Source organism: Stenella coeruleoalba (genome assembly GCF_951394435.1).
Source record: "Stenella coeruleoalba genome assembly, chromosome: 21".
Classification (NCBI taxonomy): domain Eukaryota; kingdom Metazoa; phylum Chordata; class Mammalia; order Artiodactyla; family Delphinidae; genus Stenella; species Stenella coeruleoalba.
Window position 1 is genome coordinate 14,216,221 of NC_137167.1, and position 22,047 is coordinate 14,238,267.

Consider the following 22,047-nt stretch of genomic DNA (forward strand, 5'->3'; position numbering starts at 1 on the left):
GAGAGGCCACAACAGTGAGAGGCCCGCGTACCGCAAAAAAAAAAAAAAAAAAAAAAAAATGCATCCATCTTTGTGTTATTTCCCCATTCTCCTTTCTAATTTTATGGACTTGTATTTTGTCCTCAGTTTTTGGCGGGTGGGATATTAATGGTTTATCTCTTTCATTTAAAACCATTAGACTTTGGATTCATTTTTTTTTCTGCCAAATATCTATTTTTTAAAATTTATTCATTTCAACTCTCAACATAATGTCTTCCTTTTGCTTTCTGTAATTAGCTTGGGTTCTTTTTCAGACTTCTTGAGTTGAATAATCAATGCATTATTTTGATTATTTTTTATTTATTAATGTTAAGTGCTTAAACCTAACAATTTTCCTCTGAGCATTGCTTTAATCATATTCTTAGGTTATGAAGCACAGCTTTTAAATTTATTCGTAATTATTATTATCTAGGTTTTCTGCTTAAGTGGGCTGGGCTCTCTGCTCTGAATATCTACCTACTTTAAGTTTGGGGCTTTCCTCTCCTTTGCAGTGAGAAAGGCTGGGGGAGCGGGGGTCTTAGAACACACAGAGGGCTGGTTCTAGGGTTCCATCCTATGCCATCCACACACCCCCTGCCATTCTGAAATGACAAACTTTAGAATCCCACTACAGAAACGGCCCTTCTTTCTCCTGTGTCCTCTCCAGGAATTTAAACTTAATTGTTCCAAGTATAGCACCCCAGGTTGGGTTTTATAGAATTCTTTCACTTACTTTCAGAGATGTTAGCATCCTGCTTTGGATCTAAAGAGGGGATGCTTCAGTATCCATTCAGTCAACGTTTGTCGCGTGTCAGGCGCTGGGCTGTTGCCGGCACCCCTTCCTCCTGCTACTCTAGTTCAATTAGTGCCAAATATTCTTCAGAATGGTTTGGGGATTGTAGATATTATTTTCTGTATGTTCCAGGAAGAGAAAGAGACAGATAGCATTTTATTTCACCATCTTTTGTCAAATATGTCAGCAGTTAATTTGTTGACCAATACTTGTAACGTTTTTTAGACCTATGGGACTCATAGTCAAGCTTAATTTCCAAGTGACCCACCTTCAGGAATAGAAAAAGAATTCTCTTGACTTAAGCATTTCCCAAGCACTAACTGATCTTTCGTCTCCTAAATAATATTCACCTTTATGCCTTTTACCTTCCATCAAGCAGCAGAGTTTATTGGCCTGATTTATCCTGCTGAAAACACGAGGCAGGGCTGGTAACAACGTGAGAGGGCTGAGTCCTGCCCTTGTCCAAGGAGAAAGCCCAAACTCCCCGCTCTTTGCAGACCTGACTTTGAATTTGAAAATGTGCTTAGCTTCTCTTGTTACTGCCCGAGGCTGTCTGCTGGGGTAGGGGAGAGCCTGGCAACAACAGCTAATGAGGAAGGTCAGAAGGCGTGTCAATAAGCCCATTGTCAGAACTTTTTTTTTCTTCAACCTGCACAAATTGGTCCACAGTGATACCCAGTAAGAGGGACCCTCAGTCCTCGGGTCACACAGTTCCTATGGCTCCCCTGGACAAGACCAACCCCAAAGAAAGAGATTCAAAACCTAATCATTAAAAAAATGGTATTTTAGTATTTAGGGAACAAATTAGTAAGTCATACACACTTAAAAATTCATGAATTATTTCCTCTAGTGTAATAGCAATGCCCTTTCTTGATCCCTGAGTGAAAGGTGGTTATGGAAGTCTGACCAACAGTAAGGATGAAAAACAAATGCATTAAGATGTGGAAGAAGTTTATAGATATTACCCCACTACCTATTTAATAAAATGCTTTCTTCTTAAGGAATAAAATATGTTTTTCATAAGAAAGAAGCTAATCATAAATCACACTGGAGGTTTTACATACAACCGGAAAATTGTCAGATGCAGTAGAGTGTCTCCCAGGCAGACTTTTGCTCTGTGTTCCTGGCCTCCCTCATCCTGTGCTGGATGCCCTGAGCTTCCAGAGAGAGCTTGGAGACCAAGTCCAGCTCCGCTCTTGGAGAAACCAAAGCCAGTGCCAGGTGAGTGTGTAGGCACTTTTCAGCCACCTGCCTTGTGTTACGATGCTTCAAAATGGCTTCAAGCCAGATACCCACTCCATACACTGGCTCAGGCTTTTAAAATTAAAAAAAAAAATCCTCCTGCAATAAGAGTTGGCAGGCTCTCCCTGAGGGGACGTGGCAGATGCCCCGTCTCCATACAGTTTTGGGGGATGTAGGATCTTTGAATTTAGCCTCTCTTCCTAGCCCTTTCTGAAAGAGGAGAGTGTCACCAAGTTATCTTCCAAGACAGATGACTCTTCTACTTATTTTTTCAAAGGAGTGGGTGGGAAATGGAGAAGAAGTGACCAGAGAGATGGTGGTGGGAATCCACGGTCTCTGAGGCACTCTGTGATTGCGTGGGGGGCAGAGCTGAAGCACAGGACAGTCGTGCATGGATAAGGACTTGACACAAAAGGTTGGGCCATCTAGAGCTGGCTTCTAGAAGATGCTTTCCTCTGGACCCAGCTCTCATAAGAGGCAAGACTCACTGAGCTGGTCAGGAAAGTAGCAGAATAGAGGTGACGGCAGCATTGAATGTTTCGCACCACAGGCCAGCCTAACCCTTCTGGAGAACCGACAGAGGCTCTGGGCTAAAAATGACCTCTCGTTCTAGAACTATCTTTGGAACCCTAAAGCTGACTTTCATCCTGAGGGTGTCTGTCAAACTCCAGTGGTCGGGCCACATGAGGAAAAAGCCTCCAGGAATCCCCTGGTGGTCCAGCGGTTAGAACTCAGAACCTCCACTTCAGGGGGCATGGATTTGATCCCTGGTCTGGAAACTAAGATCCTACAAGCCGCTTGGCGGCGCAGCCAAAATAAACAAACAAAAAGGCTTGGGACCTCACAAAGCACAGGACCTGGCAGAAGATCTTCACACAGTGAAGAGACCCCAATAGGTTATGTTTTCGGTGTTGACATGAATTGGATATATGCTGTCCCTCCCCACTACCACCCAGACATCAAGGCAAACTGCCTTCCTCCAACCTTAGTACTTGGGTAAAGGAACAAACTCTCTGCCTTGGTTATTCATAAACACAAGGCTATTGTATAATTTTCCAACTTCAATCCACACTATCTGGGTAGTCCCAAAAAACTGAAGTACAGAATTCATATAGAGTGCTGCTGGGTTGGAAGTAGTCCTAGGCTCATGGAAAAGCAAGTCCTCTCAGATTTGCCTCAAAGAATTGCCATAGATAAAACTTTCGAAAAATATGAGCTCATCAGCACAGATCACAAACTTCACAAAGACAGCAGGTCCAGAAGCATGATTCAGCTGAAAAAACAGACAAGGACGCAGCTTTCCAAAAGCTTCAGAGGGCTTCCCTGGTGGCGCAGTGGTTCGGGGTCCGCCTGCGATGCAGGGGACACGGGTTCGTGCCCCGGGCCGGGGAGATCCTACATGCCGCGGAGCGGCTGGGCCCGTGAGCCATGGCCGCTGAGCCTGTGCGTCTGGAGCCTGTGCTCCGCAACGGGAGAGGCCACAGCAGTGAGAGACCAGCGAACCACACACACAAAAAAATAATAATAATAGTAATGCATCGTCAAATATAAAGATCAAGTAATGAAGTGTGAACATGATTCTAATTACTTTAAAAAAGATAACATATTTATATCATATATGCACAGGTAAAGGATAAGGAGGAAATACACTAAAATATATGCAACAGAAACTCAGGATAGCAGGGTTGCAAGCATTTTTAGTCTTCTTTATACCTTTCTATATTCCTATAATGAATGTGGATTATTTTTATAGTCAGAAAAGAATGACAAAAAGAAAAGCAAGCGATACTTATAGAACTGATCATTTAACACGAAAAAGTATGTTAGAAGTGGGGACCAGTCTGCTCATGTTGTCTTACATAAGCATTATTGGGTTTCCCACTAGTGTCACAGGTTCACGGTCATGAACAACAAAAAGGAGATAAGGAATGTGCCCCTGACAAACTTGCCTCCTTTGCCAGGTGGCTCAGAGCTGGCCTATGCCTGGTTTTGTGATCTTATGTAGCTCCCTGCTGCGCAACGCGCAAGCTCGTCCTCCTTTTTCTCTGAGACACGATGACACGATGTGGGGATAGAGGATTCAAAAGTCTATAATAAGCACTCAGTATTGGGTTCTTAAAAGAGTAACCCAAAATGCTCTGGGAACCTGAATGTTTCACAAGGCACATATGCAATTTCTTATGAAAGTTCCCTATTACCATGTTTCTTTTTGAGCTAAATTTGTTCTTTCTCTAGCTGGGCTTTCTACCAGAGAGAGAGAGAGAGAGAGAGAGAGGAAATGGCTTTTTCCATAAAGTCCCATGAGGATGCTCTGATGACACTGGAAAAGCTTTTCCTCACTCATCTACTCACTGTTGACTTGTAAGATTATGTCTCCTCATCTTCAGAAGAGAGAATAATGCTGAATTCCTCCGAAGTCCTGAGATGAGAAATGATGTGTTGCTAGAAATGGTAATATCATGGAAATGTGGAATCTTCCATCAGTGTGGCTCTGAGTCCCTCCATCTATCCATCCATCCATCCATCCACCTATTCACCTGTCCATCCATCCACCTATCCATCCAATTTGTATAGGAACAATTATGCATCATGCATAGTACCAGCTGCTGCAGTGAAGGGAATAAGATATAATCCTTGCCCTTGAGAACCTCATGAGCAAACAAAAAGAGGCATGTGCCAAGCTCATTATAGTGCGAGTGTTTGCCATTTCTATGTGAAATGCCAGGGAGAAGATAAGAGCGCAACTCATTTCCCCTGCCTTAGACTGACTGATCCTCTCACTGGGGATAAAACATGTAAGCCTAAGAAACAGTTATCTAACAAATCCCAGCGATATTCCCATGAGTGACCTTGGACTCAGAGTTCAAGGAGAACAAGCTAAAGAAAGTGCCCTGCCTGTCCCAGAGATGTGCTGTCGCCATGTCCTCGGAAGCAACAAAAGTGTATTTCTGTGAAAATGTGCATCTCCTCTGTGAGTGGGCAAGTCTGCTGGCACATGTTTGTTTTTTTTTTATTTTTTGCGGTACGTGGGCCTCTCACTGTTGTGGCCTCTCCCGTTGCGGAGCACAGGCTCCAGACGTGCAGGCTCAGCGGCCATGGCTCACGGGCCCAGCGGCTCCGCGGCATGTGGGATCTTCCCAGACCGGGGCACAAACCCGTGTCCCCTGCATCGGCAGGCGGACCCCCAACCACTGCGCCACCAGGGAAGCCCTGGCACATGTTTTTACAAGTTGCTTTCATCAGCTTCTCACCTGCTCAACTGAAATTCCCAGGCCTCACGAGACCCGTTGCTTAACCAGGGTAGAGCTTAGTTCCATGTAGGACTGACAGGGCTGGCATTTAAAGCAATCACAACAGCAGGTGGATGCCCTCAATGTCCCAGGAGCCCATTTTCCAGACCAGCACTGTCCAACGGAACTTTCTACACTGACACGAATGCACTGTCAGATACTGTAGCCTCTCGCCCACATGGTGAGTGAGTTCTTAAAATGTGGCCAGTGAGACTGAAGAATGGAATTTTTCATTTTATTCTATTTTAATTTTAGTAAATTTGATTCAAATACCTTAATTTTAATTCATTCAAATTTAAATCATGGCTACTGTATTGAATAGCAGAGTTCTAGATCATGGTGCTGAAGGACATAGTGAGGTAAAGACTTTTCCTTGAGCGAATAGGTGCCCTGGGAATTCACAGAATCACTCAGCTCCCAAACCGGACCGTGGCTCTCAACAGCCAGACGGGCCCACGCCACGGAGTCCAACTTCTCATCTCTCTCCAGCCCCAGAACCAACTGCAATCTAAAGGACTCACGGGACCGCTTAACCCAAATTCCATTAGCCTGAATCTTAACCCCCTGCTCTTTGTCTTTGCCAATTCAAGACGTTTCATCAGAGTGAATGGAAAGATCAGGACACTTTCAACGGCACGTCAATAGATCCTGGGATGGGGCCCAAGAGTATGAATTATGAAAAGCATGTCTAGGTAATTCTTCTGTGCTGCCAGATTTAGAAGCCTTGTGCTTCATACCAGCAACAGAAACACAGTAGAGAATTTATCATGATGGGAGCATGTCCTCACACAAGTATTTACTGAGCATAGGATATGGGCTAGGCTTTAGTGTAAGTTAGGGAAATAGCGGTGAACGAGACAGACAAGAGGGCTGTTACATGCTCTAGCGTGGGGAGACAAAGATAAGTGTAAACAAATAAAAAGACAATTTCAAGAAGAGAGTGTTCATCAACGTGCAGGAAAAGAGTGTAATGAGATAGAGAATGATGAGGTTTGGGAGCTGCTTTAAGCCGAGGTGGGGGACATCCTCTCTTACGAGGTGACAATAAAGCTGAGACTTGAACCACGCAGAGTTAATTATGCCACGGTCTGGGGGGAAAGCATTCCAGGCAGAAGGAACAGCAAGTGCAAAGACCCTGAGACAGGCGCAAGTCAGGGCTGCCTGAGGTCTAGAATGAAGGCCAGTGTAATGAGCTTAGAGAGAAAGCCGAGAATGGAGGCAAGGAGGATGGGGTCAGATCATGTAGACAGGGGTCAGATTACATATATGGCAAGTGGCTTAAATTTTATTCTGTAATATGATTAGACACCATTAGCAGGATTTAAGCAAGAGAGCAATATGCAGATTTACACGCTTAAGAAGTTATTTTGCCCATTAGGTAGAGAATGCAGTACAGCAGGGGAAGTGTGGACACCCAGAGAGAGGAGTTCTTGCTGCCGTCTCGGAGGAGATAATGATTTGGATGTGGTGAGATGTAATTAGATTGTGGGACATATTCTGAAGTTAGAGCAAATAGGACTATGGCATTCAACGTGGGATATAACTGAAAAAAGGAGTCAAAGATAAACGATTCTTAGCTTTTGGATCTGAGAACTGGGTAGATGAAGGAGTCCTTTGCCTCACAACAGAATCTTGGGGGAGATCCCTCCAAAGAGGGATGCGAAGACATTGGATTTGAGGTGTCTATTAGACATCCAAGCAGAGATGTCATAGAGGCAGCGTCCTTAGGGGAAAGATGAGGACTCTGCAAAGATAGAGTTGAAAGTCATGAATATATAGATGGTATGAGACTGAAAGAGATTACCTGGAGAAAGAGTGGAGAGGAGAGGAACAAAGGGAAGAGAAGAGAAAACTCTGAAGGTTCAATGCCAGGGGAATCTAACATTAAGATGTCAGGCAGAAGAGAATGGAAAAAAGCAACAGTATGGTAGGTAGGATGAAAACCAAGAAAACATGGTATCCTGGGACCCTGGAGAAGAAAAAGTTTTAAGAAGAAGGGAGGGGGTCAACCGTGACAATAGCTGATGGCAAGTTTTGTAAGAAGGAGCAGAGAACTGGCCTCTGGATTAAGTAAGTGGAGGTCAGCAGTTCCCCTCTGAGAGAGTTGGGAATGAAGAAGCTGGTTGGGAGAGAATGGAGGGTGAGAAAATTAGAGACAGTGATAACCCATGACGTTTGAGGAGTTTTACTCTAAGGAGAAGCAGAGAGATGGGCCGTGGTTGGGCCGGAATGTAGGTCAAGGGAACGTTTGTTTTTAAGATGACCTATGTCAAGTCAGATGTACATGTCCACGAGGATAACCGTAGAGTATGAAAGCTTTTGAAGATGCAGAATGATGAGCCAGTCTCACTGCCCTCCGAGAAGTCAGTCTGTGGTCAGCTGGAGAACCCAGAGACCGCTGCGTGTCTGAGTCATACGATGAGAACTACGCCTGTGGACACTCTTGAGTTTCCGTGTATGAGAATAAAGGCTAATTTTAATTGGATTGGACAGTGGGAACGTGGCCACTAACAGCTTGACATCTTGGTCTTTTACCAACTCTGGGTGGTGATTCCATCAGCTGGCATGCATCGTACCACCCAGTGAGGCGTGCCGCTTATGAGACGGCCCCTGGAGGAGCTGGAGGCACTGGCTGGCTCACCAAGCCACGTGCTCCCTTGAGTGTGCACCACACATAGGGCAGTCCCCTTGGACTTCCATCCGCTACTGCAACCAAGGGCCAATCCCCACCCCCACCCCCCAGATAGCACGGACAGGGCTGGGCTTTAGAATCATTGCCCTACTCACCTGGGGTCCGCTTCCTTCACCCATGCTTGTCCTTTTCGCCCTTAACAAGTCTTCACTTTCGGGCAGTAGACACTCAAGATGTCACAGGAACTTGGTATAGGAGAGGTGGTTCGTCAGTCTCTTCCCTTCTCGTGAATTGCTCCACTGTAAGAAGTCAAGAGATGTATGGATGGAGATGCAACCAGCCACACTCCACACATCGATATGGATACATGCTACAGAGCCAGGTGTCTGAGGTTTTTTTTTTTTTTTTTTTTTTTAAAGGGATAGACTATTCCTGCTCTCCTCTCAAACCCCAAAGCACAGTCTTTTTTAAATAAGGACCACCAAATACCTGGTAATGCCCATGATGGAGCAAACTGCTACCCTCCAGACTGAGGACAGAGTGGCAGTAGGCAATAGACACAGATCCAGCTATGGAATCCAGTTTTGCAGGAAGCAGTACATTTACTATCTGCCTTGAGAGCTGAGGTCTGCTTTATAAATGGCATCATGGCTGCATTCCCAGCCCACCCTGGGAACAACTGCCTAGGCCTTGCCAATGAAACACCAGTAATCCAAGTGGGTGAGTGCACATTCCCATACTGGGATGCCCAGGCTGAGAAGGGATGCTTCAATGCCACTCTAGAATAGCTTACAGGGCCACAATGCTCAGTGCCATCTGTGATTAAAATGGAGTTTGCTTACTCAAAACAGAGAGCTTTGGTGATTGCTGTTACCCTAGGAAGCCATTTGGGCAAATATTAAAAGCACAGCTGTGTGGTGCCCTGCAGTGTAACTGCCTTCTCTTTGGTTTCACATGAGCTTGTGTTTGAATGAGAGCGCTCCGGTGGCCACTGGGGGACAATAGAAAGAAAGATCAGATATCACCGTGTAAGCATTAAATAACTTGCGACGCCAGGAAATGACACTGAAGCAAGATGTCAAAGGAATAGCCCTGTGCTGGCAGGTTCTGGGCTGAAATCTTGCTGGGCTTTTGTTTTTCCTATTTTTGAGGGACCTGAGGATGAACATTACTATAGAATTGTAGAGCAGTTGACGTAATAATTTATAATCAATACCGATTGAAATAGTGATTTGCCCATGGTGTGTGACTAATAATAGGATAATAATGTGATGCCCGTCACACTAATAGTTACGAGAGGGAAAGAGCCTGACAAGGACAGGACATTTAAATCAGAAGGAACCACACAGAAGCAGGAGGCTCTGGAAGGGTGCATCTGGCCTCCCTATGTTCTCACCAACGTGGATTCTCACGTACCCCTCCAGTGAGAATTTAGCCCGCGGAGTGCAAAACCTCATCCTCTTGGTTGACCAGGACACCTAGGAAAGGCTCAGCGAAGTGAAGTAGGTGGAGTCACATCCTGGCTCCAGGGCAGAAGTCTCAGAGGGTGTGTAAAGCGTTCTCAGGGCAGGAAGAAAGGTTACATGTGCCTGGGGGCTTGCTCAGCTAAGGCAGTCAGCTACTCTGGAACTTCTAAATGACCCTGCTTAAGCAGCCCTTGCGTGTCCCTGGGGGCACCAGATGTGGAAGAAATCTTGAAGCTGGTTTCAGCAGCTGCTCTCTGCTTTGTCTTCCCTTCCTCTCCCGTGACCCAGGCCCGCATGAGTGCCCCTACCTTCCCGAGGCAGAAAGGTCCTTCGAACAGCAGTCGTAGCTTGGACTAACAGCCTGGGCTTTGGAGGCAGAATGACCGACCGGGCTTGAGGGCAGGCACAGCTGACTCCTGTGTGACCTTGCTTGAGTTATTTTACCTCTAGGCTCAAGTTTCCTCCTCTGTAAAAGGGGGCTTTAAATTCCTACTTTGTAGTGTTGCCATGAGAATCTAATGATCAAATATGTGTAAGGTGCTGAGTACAATTCTTAGCATGAGGGGCATTCAGTATATGTTAGCTATTGTAAGTTCTATTTGATAAATCAACAGCCGTTGGAAAACTAGTGTGTTTCTGAGCAGATCTACCAAAAGTGCTGATGCGCTAGAAACAGCTGGGTGGGGGAGTCGATTCTGTGCCCTCTGGGGAAACCTCTTAAGTGCATACACTCAAATGATGACAAAGTCCATTCTGCCTGGACATAAGGTCATCCTTGGCTCCAAATTCCTGAGTGTACCTCCTGTGGCTACTGGGGAAAGCCCGCCTTGTTCACATGCCCTTCGAGGAGCCAGCGAAGCATCCAGAAACTGGAGTCTCTCTGCCTCACCCTGACCACAGAGAGTGGATCTAGATTCTCCTGGAGGCCTCTCTCACTACGAGGATGGGGCTCCCTCTAGCAGTCAGGGCCTCATTCAGATAGATATCTGCACTAAGCAGGCCTTCTGCTCTCACCCAGATCCAAGCAACCTTGCACGCCAGAGGCACGGCACCTCCCAGGACACGTATCAAGGGAAACATAACTAGTTAATGTCATTGGACATTGCTTGGTCCTTGATTTTCTTTTCTTTCCTTTTCTTCTTTTTTTTTTAACAAGAGCTTCTTTAGTCACAATGGCTTAAAACAATAAAAGCTGAGATGAATGACTTGCAAATGTAGTATTTTCACAAGTGCTTATGAGCAAGTTTGAGAAGATACAAAGGAAAATCATACATTATACTCAGGTGTATTAACTCCCTAGGGCTGCCATAACAAATTACCACAAACTCGGCGGCTTAAGTAACAGAAATTTATTCTCGCACAGTGCTGGAGGCCAGCGATCTGGAATTAAGGTGTCAGCAGGGCCATTTTTCCTCCAAAAGCCCAAGGGGAGGCGCCTTCCTTGCCTCTGAGCACTTCGGCTTCTGGTGGCTCCTGGCTTTCCTTGGCTTGTGGCTGATCTCTGCCTCCGCCTTCCCATGGCTGTACTTGCTCTGCATCATGTCCAAACCTCCCTCTCCTTTCTCTTACGGAGACACCAGTCATTGGATGTAGGGCCTTCCCTTAAATCGAGGATGATCTCATCTCAAGATCCTTAACTAATTACATCTGCAAAGACCTTATTTGCACATCAGGTCACATTCTGAGGTTCCAGATGGACATGAATTTGGGAGGGGACACTATTCAACTCACATCAGGGAACATATAAGTTAGTGACAGGGATGAGACAAACAGCTGTCAACTAGAACACAAGGTAGAGTACGAGCTCTGGAGGGCACGGGTGATGAGTGATGGCTACGCAAAGGAGGGGATATTCCCATTCAGCAGATCTGGAGGAAACAGTGGATAAAGTCATTGGAAAGATAAGCCTCGAAGGATGATTTTGTAAGCTGGGGCATTTCTGGAAGAGGAAAAGCCCGCGTACAAAAACAGACAAGAGAAGGAGAGGCTGTGCAGTGAACGTGGGATTCTGCTTACTGTTCTATTTTGGAGAATAATCATTGGCCACTTTATACGTGACCCTGCACCTTGATTACAAGCACCCAGTACAGCGCTTTGCACATTTCAGAGAGCTGGTTGATATCTGGGGACTGATAACATGGGAAAGTTTAACTCTGCTTCTCCCACTCATTCTCAAATTGCTAAGCTAACCTTTGTGGTCATACACATTATCCTTCACCAACAGGCACTAAATAATACAATCAATGTAACAATTAATTACTTAATTCAAATAAACAGCTAATTAAAGTCAAGTCTACAAGGGTAACATGGTCCTAATTACTAAGCTGGCTAATTGTTTCCCATATTCCTGGAACAAATTCCTACTTCATTGTCCTTCTTTCATGCAACAAATTGATGGTTTACAATGTGCAGGGCACTGGCAGGGAAATCAGTAATGAGGAGCACGGAACGGCCCCTGCTCTGTGCTGTTCACAGGACACATCACCCAAATGCCTACACGCCACCTGCCGGTGACCACAACGTGAGGTCACATTTCCTTTCATACCCGAGTTACGATGACTCTGGGTTCCTACCTGCCAACTTACCAAGGGTCTCCTTCAACAAGTATTCCCCAACAGTCATGAGGTTGCCTACCTTGGTTTGTGAATTGGTCCTTCCTGTCCTTTGCTAACTGTTCACTCAGGGGGACAGAAACTCAGGCCAGCGGTCTCAGCCTGACTCCTAACTGCTGCTTCCAGACCACCCGGGGCCCGGGGCCACTGCCAGCCCCGCCGGGGTCGTCCTAGCTTTCTGTGGGGATTGCCCTCTGCTCCCAGGGCCCCGCTTTCCCGGGCAGGGTCCCGTCTCTGTTTAGCATCTGAGGTGCCGCAGGATTAAGGTTCTGCCTGGTTATCTGGTTGTTTGAGCTCCATCTCCTTCACCTGTCCTCAGCCTCCTGTGGATGCGAACGTTGTTTCTCAACCCTCACTTCCACGTGCTACCCACAAGATGGTCCTAGGTTGATCCATAGAGCAGAATCTCAGAGAATCACAGAATGCTTCACCTTCACAGAACGCAAGGGATTTCATTAGCCACTTGCTCCAACTTCCTCATTTTACAGAGATGAAACAATTTTTTCCCAAAACCATACACATGACTATTTAATTTTATGGATGCCATTAGCAGTCTGTTGTATTAGTATCCTAAGGCTGCTGTGACAGGGTGCCACAAACCGAGCAGCTTAAACAACAGAAACATATTGTCTCACAGTTCTAGAGACTAGAAGCCTGAGGCCAAGGTGAGGGCAGGCTTGTGTCCTGCTGAGGGCTGCGAGGGAGCATCTGCTCGTGCCTCCACCCCAGCTTCTGGTGTCTGCCTGGCATCCTTGGCGTTCCTTGGCTTGTAGAAGCATCATCCCAGTCTCCACCTTCATCTTCACATGACATTCACCCTGTGTGCATGTCTGTCTCCAAATTTCCCCCTTTTTAAGGATACCAGTCATATTAGATTAGGGGTCCACCCTCCTCCACTAGGATCCCATCTTATTACTTCTGCAATGACCCTATTTCTAAACAAGGTCGTATTCTGAGATACTGGGGGTTAGGACTTCAGTGTATGAATCTGGAAGGGTAGGGACACGATTCAACCCATAACATCTGTCCTCACTCCCATCAAAGCGTGCGGCTTGGTGGGGATTCGTCTCTACATGCGATTGGAGTCTGTCAAGACAAAGGATCATGAGCTCCCGGAAGCAGGCACAACTGTTTTTGGCTGACGTGATCTGTGTTTACCTTAAAACATATGTTGACTTTCCAAACTCCATCTTACTGTCTCCAAAACTACTTTGCCTCAGAAATGTTCAATAGGGTCTCATCAGGGTGGATGCCTCTCAGGAAACCCAGGGTGTTTAAGCGTGATGGTGCATCGGAACCTCCCAGCCCTTACAGGGGAATAGCCAATGCCAGCACACTCTGTGGTTGCCCACAGTTATTCCAGCCTTCCAGTCAGAGCCTCCTCCAGCAGCCGTTGACATTTATTTAGAAACTAATTGTGCTGCGGTTTGGGACATGAAATGGAAAAAGATGGGTTCGCATTGCAATCCATCTTGGAATGAAATGGCTGTTGTGGCTCCAGCAGAAAATTGTTCCATTAAGTCAAAGGCAAACCTCAATTCGAAGGACAGAAAGGCCAGAGCCTCGAGATGAGGGCCTCTGTGTTTCAGAAGCACCACTACATTTTAATAGCACCGCAGACCTCATAATGCTCGGGTCCTGCCGCCTGTAGAAATACTTCACTCTCCCTCCCTTTCCCTAAACAGTTAATTCTCAGTTATCCACAAGCATTTTAACCACAGCAGCATTCTAGTCTCAGACTGTTGGACCCTCCTCTTCTAAGAAAGCTATGCCTTCCTTTCTAACATTTGGACTGTCCCCATCCTTTGAACTCTACTGCATGTAGAATCTGGACCCCTCATTCAACAACCAGCAGAAAACCTTACAGAACACCTGTTTTACTGCACACACATACCTGGGAGCCTTTTAGAAATGCAGACTCTTGGGCTCCACTCCAGACCTACTGAATCAAAATCTGCATTTTAAGATGTCCCCACGAGCAGAATGCATCTGCTCTCCCAGGGTGAGGGCTGCGTGCAGACCCTCAATAGATAATTGTCAAACCAGTGAACGGTTGCGTATCTCTGGGGCACATACTCCGTCCTCTCTCAGCTGACCACCATTAGGGGTCATAGAACGCAAACTACTATTAACATTAATTATTCATCTCCCCAGACTCACTTAGTTCTCTGCCAAACAATCAGTATTTTGATATAACACGTGGTCCATCCAAATTTCTGAACGAAACATAAATATTTGCTTGATTTTCTGCTGTTTTGCATTCTCTGTGTCATTGTTTTAACAACCCTACAAGGATTGTCAAAGTTAATTCAAACTTTTTATAGTTTTTAAGTTGAGGATTAGAGAACGCTGACCCTGAAAAGGAATGTCAGGATCACTGAGGTCAACCTCTTCACTTGACAGATGAGGACACCAAGTCACGGTCAACTCATGGCCTTAGTTAGGCAAGTTCACCTACACCTTTGGTCCTGCGCGTTCTAGACACAGGACACCGAATCGTGCTACCCTGGGCTGGCTGGGATGTTGTACAAGGTGTTTGGCCTGGTAACTTCTCACCATCTAACCAGATCGAGAGGACTGCAAACTGAACGAAATTTCTTTTGCTCTATCCTACTCTCGAAGCTCTTCCCAGAGCTCACTGGTGCAGACTGGGAGAGGAGAGAGAAGGAAATTAGAGTCCTTATCACTGTCTTCACTCTCAGAATAAAAACGCTACTAAGGTATCTGCAAACTATCCCAAGTACAAGGGACCCGTGCAAGGGGGAGAATTCTGGAGACATCCAGAAACGCTGAGAGGCTCACCACCTCCAGTTTCACTCAGTTCTTTGAGAAATAACCAGACATCAGAGGTGGCTTTCCTCTCCATCTTTTTTTTTTTTGCGGTACGCGGGCCTCTCACTGTTGCGGCCTCTCCTGTTGCGGAGCACAGGCTCCGGACACACAGGCTCAGCGGCCATGGCTCACGGGCCCAGCCGCTCCACGGCCTGTGGGATCCTCCCGGACCGGGGCACGAACCCGTGTCCCCTGCATCGGCAGGCGGACTCCCAACCACTGCGCCACCAGGGAAGCCCTCCTCTCCATCTTCTGTGTGTTTTCACGATGCCAAAGAATCATCAGCAGTAGAGATGCTCAGAAATCAAGCTCCCAGGCTCTGATTAGTTAACTCACTCAACTAACTGCGGCACAGAAGAGCAGAGATACTAACCAGGCTGCTCCGGCCGACAGGAATGTGGAGTCTTCCCGAATGTCCTTGACCTTGGGCACATCGACCTCTCTGAGTCCACAGCGCCACAGGAACAGTCACAGCCTCACCACCCACCAGCCACACCTCCACTCACGCCGTTTATTAAACACCTATAGGCGCCCAGCTTGGGCAAGGTGTCCTAGACCTCTTATTGATGCCCACCACTAGCCTTCTTTACTGATATGTGTTCTGAGGCCCAGAAGCTGAGAAATTTTTATCAATTTAAAATGTACACCATGGGACTTCCCTGGCGGTCCAGTGGTTAAGACTTCGCCTTCCAATGCAGGGGGTGCGGGTTCCATCCCTGGTCGGGGAGCTAAGATCCCACGTGCCTCGATCCCTGGTCAGGGAGCTAAGATCTCACGTGCCTCGATCCCTGGTCAGGGAGCTAAGATCTCACGTGCCTCGATCCCTGGTCAGGGAGCTAAGATCTCACGTGCCTCGCGGCCAAAACACCAAAACATAAAACAGAGGCAATATTGTAACAAATTCAACAAAGACTTCAAAAATGGTCCTCATTAAAAAAAAAATCTTAAAAAAAAATACATTGGAGCCAGAGAAGAAATCTGAGAAGACAGGAAAAGGCATACAAGAGCATCTCCAGGTTGACCTAGCAATGGTCCAGAAATCAATATATAATATTTACCTTATATACTCAAAGAAATAAATCTTTATTTAAATCTTTATTTAAACATTTTAAGTAAGTGAAAATAGATGCGTTGAATATAGATTAGCTGAAGCTCATACACACATAAACACAACACAAAAAGGCTCATATAAATGTATATACCTGTATCTCATATCTCATACATATTTCGTAGATATAAATAACATCTATGTAGATACACACACACATAATCTCTGGGAGCGTGGGTCTAATCTGCTCACACTCCCTATGGATATTTTCTTGGGCTGTTCCTTGGGCTCTTTCCTGGGTTGTCTTCTGTGGTCACTGATGGCCACCGGAAGTGTCCAGCCAACACAGAAATTCTGGCGGTGAAGCTCGTGGAGCCCTCAGCTTCTCTCGCATCCCCACAGGCCTAGAAGGTTGCAGTGGATGTCAGGTGAAGAGTTTATTTTCCCAGAGAACAGTACTGACAGGGAAAAAAAAAAAAAAAAAAAAAAATCCACGTCACCTGCAGTGAGTAGGTCTGTCCATGAGGTGGCGTCATTAGTGCAACTGAAGCAGGACGGAATGAGGTCAGGGCGTAGAGGGAAGCCAATCAGATGGATCGTGGAATAACAAATCCATGCCATCTCCTCAAACTCCCATCCCCACGTTCGACAAACGCCTGCCCGGGCCTCTAGGGTGCAGGTGATTTCGCAAACAGAGCTTCTCAGCTCCAAGACCAGCCCCGCTGGAGGCTTAGGAGCAGCCCAGGCAAGGGGACACGTGAGAAGCCATGGGCGCGCTGGCTGTGTCCCCAGTGGGCTTGAGCGCCGTGCTCCCACGGTACCTGGACACCCCTCCGCATTCCCTGGCCGGTGGGGTTGTCTTCTGTGGTCACTGATCACCACAGGAAGCGTTCCAGCTGACACACAAAGCCCGGCGCTGAGGCTCCTGGGGCCCTGGGCTTCGCTGGCAAGCTCCTCCTGCCCTTTCAAGACACACCTGGAGCCCCCTGCCAAGCACAGTCCACGGAGACAGGACCGTCAACAAAAGCGCCCCATGTATGGAAAACATCCCCAAACCCCACTTTTTGTGAGCAACTCCTGCTGAAGTCTGAACTACGCCACAATAGATAGTCCCACTCTGCATGGTCTTTAAGGAGAGAAAAGATGCTGTGAAAATAATTCACTACTGAAGCCCTTCCTGGGGCCAGTTTTGTTTTCCAGTTTTAGGAAGTTCCATTGCTATGTGGAGAAAAGTACCTTCTCTCTTCACCAGAGGGGACCGAACTGACATTTAAGATCTTTGCTTAAACGTCAATTCTCAGAGGTTAATTCCTTGGGGATCTTGTCTAGAATAGTCCTTCCCACTCTGTCTGCCATAGGCCAGGCATTTTACGTCGTCACTGTCCGTTTCTCAAAGACCCTGTTCTCCTGGGACCTCACAGAGGGGCAAGTCAGGTCTGAAGAGGGGACAGTGGTACTTGCCTGAGGCCACACACGTGTCAGCCACAGAGGCAGTGCACACCCAGAGCTCTTGGGCTTTCTCTGCTGTGTTGCCTGCTGCATAGATACTGAACAAGTGGCTTAGAATGAAAAGTTGTAACAGTTATATAATAACGCCCCTTAACATTTGGGTGGTCCTCTTTGTATACAAAATGCTTTTCCATCGCCCAAGACCTGGTGAGACATATCCTAGCACTGAGGTCCACCCCCTTCTGCTCTGGCTCTCTCCCTGGCCACCCCCCACCATGGCCTCAAGCCACGGATCTCCCCGCTGGGCTGGCCCTTGCTCCCCGATTCACTGCGAGCCTGCTGATTACTTGATGCTGGGAGGCTGCCACCGCCAGTGTCCTGGGGGTTCTGGGGTCATAGATCCTGGGTGGGCCTGGGAAGGTGGGCGCCAGAGCAGAGCAGCTCTGTGTAAGCAAACCTGGCCTCTCAGTTGTACCCAGGGCCAGCCCTGGCTGATGCTCAGGAAAACATCAGTGATGAAGGGACGCCTCGGTTCAGCTCAGACAACCCAAGAAAGAGCCCAAGGAACAGCCCAAGAAAAATACCCATAGGGAGTGTGAGCAGATTAGACCCACAGTCCCAGAGATGACGTGTGTGTGTGTCTACATAGGTGTTATTTATATCTACGAAATATGTATATGATACAGGTATATACATATATATGAGATTTTGTGTGTTGTGTTTCTGTATGAGCTTCAGCTAATCTACATTCAACACCTGCCAATAAATGTGGTCTTTTGGCTAAAACCCTTTAATTTGGAAATCAAGTCTTACGTGTAACCTGTAAGTTAAATTGGACCCAAGAGTGAATTGGATCTGCATTGAAGAGAAACCAGAAATCTAATAAGTTCTGGGGTACCCTGATTTTGCTACATCACAGTAACAAGAGTGGCAGACATTTGTTGGGTTCTTGCTGCAGACCAAGCTCTGTTCTCAGTGCTTCACTCTACCAACCTCTTCCTTCAGAATCCTGGCAAGCACATACTATTTGTGCCCAGAAAAATGAGGCACAAAAAGATGATGTGACTTGCCCGAGATCCCACAGCTAGTAATGGAGGTGTCTTGAGTTTGAATTTGTAACCACCATTCAGTACCAAAATGGCCCCTGACTTCACATGGCCATGTTGGAGGTTGCCTATGGGTTCTGGAGCTCCACCAAGTTCCTGTTATCCAGGGAAGTCTTGAACGAGATCTGACCCTTGGGAGAAGCCCCAAGACAAACCAATCTCTGTGGAGCAAATGGAGTGAGAAGTACTGTTGGTGGCACCCCATGAGTCTTGGAGACCTTGTTCTTTTCTCTCTTTCCCATCCTTCCTCCCGAATCCTTCCTGCCTTGTCTGTCATTAAGCTAATCGACTCCAGCTCAGCCAATTCAGAGAAGGAGACCTGACTACCCTAGCTCAACTTTGTCTTCATGTCAGCAGTGGCAAGAATGGGGCAGCATCCATCCCGAAGGACCCTATTAAAGTGCACTCTTTGTCTTAGTCCGTTCGGGTGGCTATAACAAAATACCACAGACTGGGTGGCTTATAAATGGCAGAAATTTCTTGCTCACAGTTCTGGAGGCTGGAAGTCCAAGGTCACGGTGCCAGCATGTCGGGTGAGGGCCCTCTTCCAGGTCACAGACTTCCTGTTGTGTCTTCACATGGCAGAAGGAGCAAGGGAGCTCCCTGGGGTCTCTTATAAGGGCACTAATCCCATTCATGAGGGCTCCACCCTCAGGACCTAATCACCTCCTACTAAACCCCACCTACTAATACTATCAGCTTTAGGGGTTAGAATTTCAACATATGAATGTGGGGTGGACTCAAACATTCAGACCATAGCACTCCACCTTCACTCTGCCCCCCTGACTCAGACCCCAGCCTGCAACCTACGCAGGTGGATTGTATCGTGTCTGCCCTTATCTTGGCAATATGGCCATGTGGTTGCTTTTGTATATTGGCCTTTTTGGCCCCAGCACACAGGAAATGAGTATAATTGAAGCTATAATGTGAATTTGACAGGAACACAGAACACACTCTACTGCACGTGCTCACTCTGACAGATGCTGTCTATCTAATTAGAGGGCTTTAATTATTAACGCTCCCAACCACTTAGAACGGCAGGTCACCAAGTCACCACGCACATGTGCCTGAACAGCATAGGATTAGGACGAAGCGGGCTCACATCTGGCTGTTATTGTGGATCTCAAATTTGTTTGATGTCTCATCTCAGTCACAAAGTCCCAACGGTCCTTTCCAGGCCTGGTCCTGCAGATGGAGCTCTGAATTGGCTCAGGTCCTGGATTCTGGTCCTGCCTCTGCAGTTGACTCTTGGGGTCTTTGGTCAGTCCTTTTTTCTTCTCAGTGCCTCCGTAGACCCACCTGTACTGTGTGGCTACAAATATTTGCTTAGGATCATTTTAGCAGCTGTGAAGTGTCCTGGGATCTTTGAATGAAAGACGCTCTATTAAAGCTTATGAGCCAAGTGACGACTCTGGCCCCATGCGCACAGCAGTGCTCTGCAGGAGACAGACTGGGCCCATTCATCCTTCATACAGGCCTAACTTTATCCCAAAGCCTCACTGTTGGCCAGGGCTGCAGGGCTCGTCAGAGAACGGAGCGGTCCTTGCACTTTCAAAGTGCCCTCTATTTAGTAGGGTTGCTTTTTTTCTTTTTCTTTTTTCTTTTTCTGTTTTTTTTAACCATTGCATATTAGTAAAGGTAAAACAACTATCCAAGAAAAAGGACAATCATGAAAGAAGGAGGCCCTTCTCAAGGGAGATCTGTTGATCAGGGCATTAAAAAGTCAAGGAGATCATTTTGCCTGGAGTTGGAATTTATACTATTAGCACATTGGACACTCCTGCATAAACATCAGAGTGCCATTTTTGCATGTATTTTTGCAGACTTGTGTGTGTTGGTTCAGGGTGTCCACTGTGCAGGAGAGCAGAGCTAAGAATGAATAGTAGGGTACGTGCAGGGCCAGCCAGGCTTAAGTGTGAGTAGTTTTGCTTCTCCAACATGGTTCCCCTGTTGCAACCCATAACCCTGCATCTGTCTCGGGGCGTCAGCCTTAGAGCTCGCATCTGCAGCCTGCCTGAATCTCAGGACCCTCTCTCTACCTCCCCACCCCCCTTTCCTCCAGGAACTTTACTGAAAGAATAGTAGGTCTCTGCTTGCTCCCTCCTCAGTCCATTTGGTCTTCTTTGTCTTTGAACTCATCACCAGCCCCGGGGGCCAGGTGTCCCATCAAGATACCACCCCCGGCTGTGGATGTCTAAGAAATGTGGCACTCCCTTGGGAGTCTCCACTCCCTGTGTCATCAGCAGAAACCTTCGTAGATGCTCAGGCACCGTGGTCTCTAGTATCACCCCTTTTCTGGGTGTGCAGAGCATAACTCCCCTTTGCTCTCACAGAATAATGCAAACATCTAGGCAGGCGTACCAAGGCCTCACACTCCACGGTCTGTGTCTTCCCGTTTGACTCCAACTCTCCTCCCTCACCTCTCTGCTCCTCAAGCCCGGCCACACTGTTCTCCTTTCTGTTCTTCAGACTCATCCAAGTTCATTCCCACTTTGCACTTCTGCTGGTCCCTGTCTCTAGGACACTCTGCCCACCCAAACTGGCATGTCGGCTCCTTCTTAGCATTCAGATCTTTGCTTAAATGTCAACTCTCAGAGGTTAATTCCTTGGGGATCTTGTCTAGAACAGTCCTCCCCACTCAGTCACTTACATATTGTACAGCTTGTCTTCAGACTTTGGGAACGACTGACAATTACTGATGCCGTGTATGAGCTGACACATCTATTTCTCTGTCCCTCCAGCACCAGAATAGAGACTCCATGACCAGGGACCTAGTCTGGCACCCTCAGTGCTGTATCCTCAACACTATGTAATGTATCTGGCACTTGGTAGGCTCTCTATACAAACATTTGTTAAATTAGTCAATGAATGAACAAACTAGAAATCTTTGTTATGGATTCCAAAAGGTTGCCAGTGAACTTCATCGCTCAAACCTAACAGTGTCAGGCATTGTCACTGGGAGTCCCCTGGAAGGCCACGGTGCTGGACCTCAGCTGGTTTGCAGCATCCCAGCCACTGGGAAGCCCAGGGCTTGCCTGTGGCTAGCAGACCATGATATTTGGGGTGAGGCAAAAATCAGCCTCCAAAACTCATCAGAGAGTCCTACTGGGCCACAACTAGTTGGAGGATAGGCTAGCAGGAAGATCCTGGTATGAAGCATAGAACATAAAGTGGGGAAAGCGGCCCAGAGAGAGAGCCTGGAGGGATTCCCAGATCCACAAGAACACGTGTCCTTTGTTGAAGGCCCCTGTAGTTTGGGCTGAGCAGGTGAAGGAGCAGTTAGAGTAGCTTGGTTCAGTCACACAGTGACGACAACCTTCTCCTGACGGCGTGAGCTGCCTCGGCTGCCCCTCAATCTACTGCTGAGGACCTGATGCCGGGTCCTGGTGTGGGGGTCTAGGTGGGGCAGGGCAGGGAGTATTCATTGCTGATTAAGCCTTTCTTGCTGCAGAGTAGAGGATGGACTCAGAGGAGGGGCAGTTCTTATAAAAGGTCACCAAGGAGGTTACTGAGCTGTTCGGAAAAGAGCTGGCAACGACAGAAAGGAGGAAGAGAAGGA

The 22,047-nt window shown here is 47.1% G+C and overlaps 1 protein-coding gene across 4 annotated transcripts in view; it reads right to left on the minus strand.

Annotated features, from left to right (window-relative positions):
• Positions 1 to 22,047, minus strand: part of LOC307179784 (small ribosomal subunit protein eS7-like) — a 67,108-nt gene that overhangs the window by 13,669 nt on the left and 31,392 nt on the right. For all 4 annotated transcript variants that reach the window (XR_013825551.1, XR_013825552.1, XM_079909411.1 and 1 more), the window contains exons 2-3: positions 8,131 to 8,274; positions 752 to 930 (exon numbers count right to left, since the gene is read on the minus strand). The gene's annotated coding sequence lies outside the window, so the exon portion shown is untranslated. The remainder of the gene's footprint in view (positions 1 to 751; positions 931 to 8,130; positions 8,275 to 22,047) is intronic.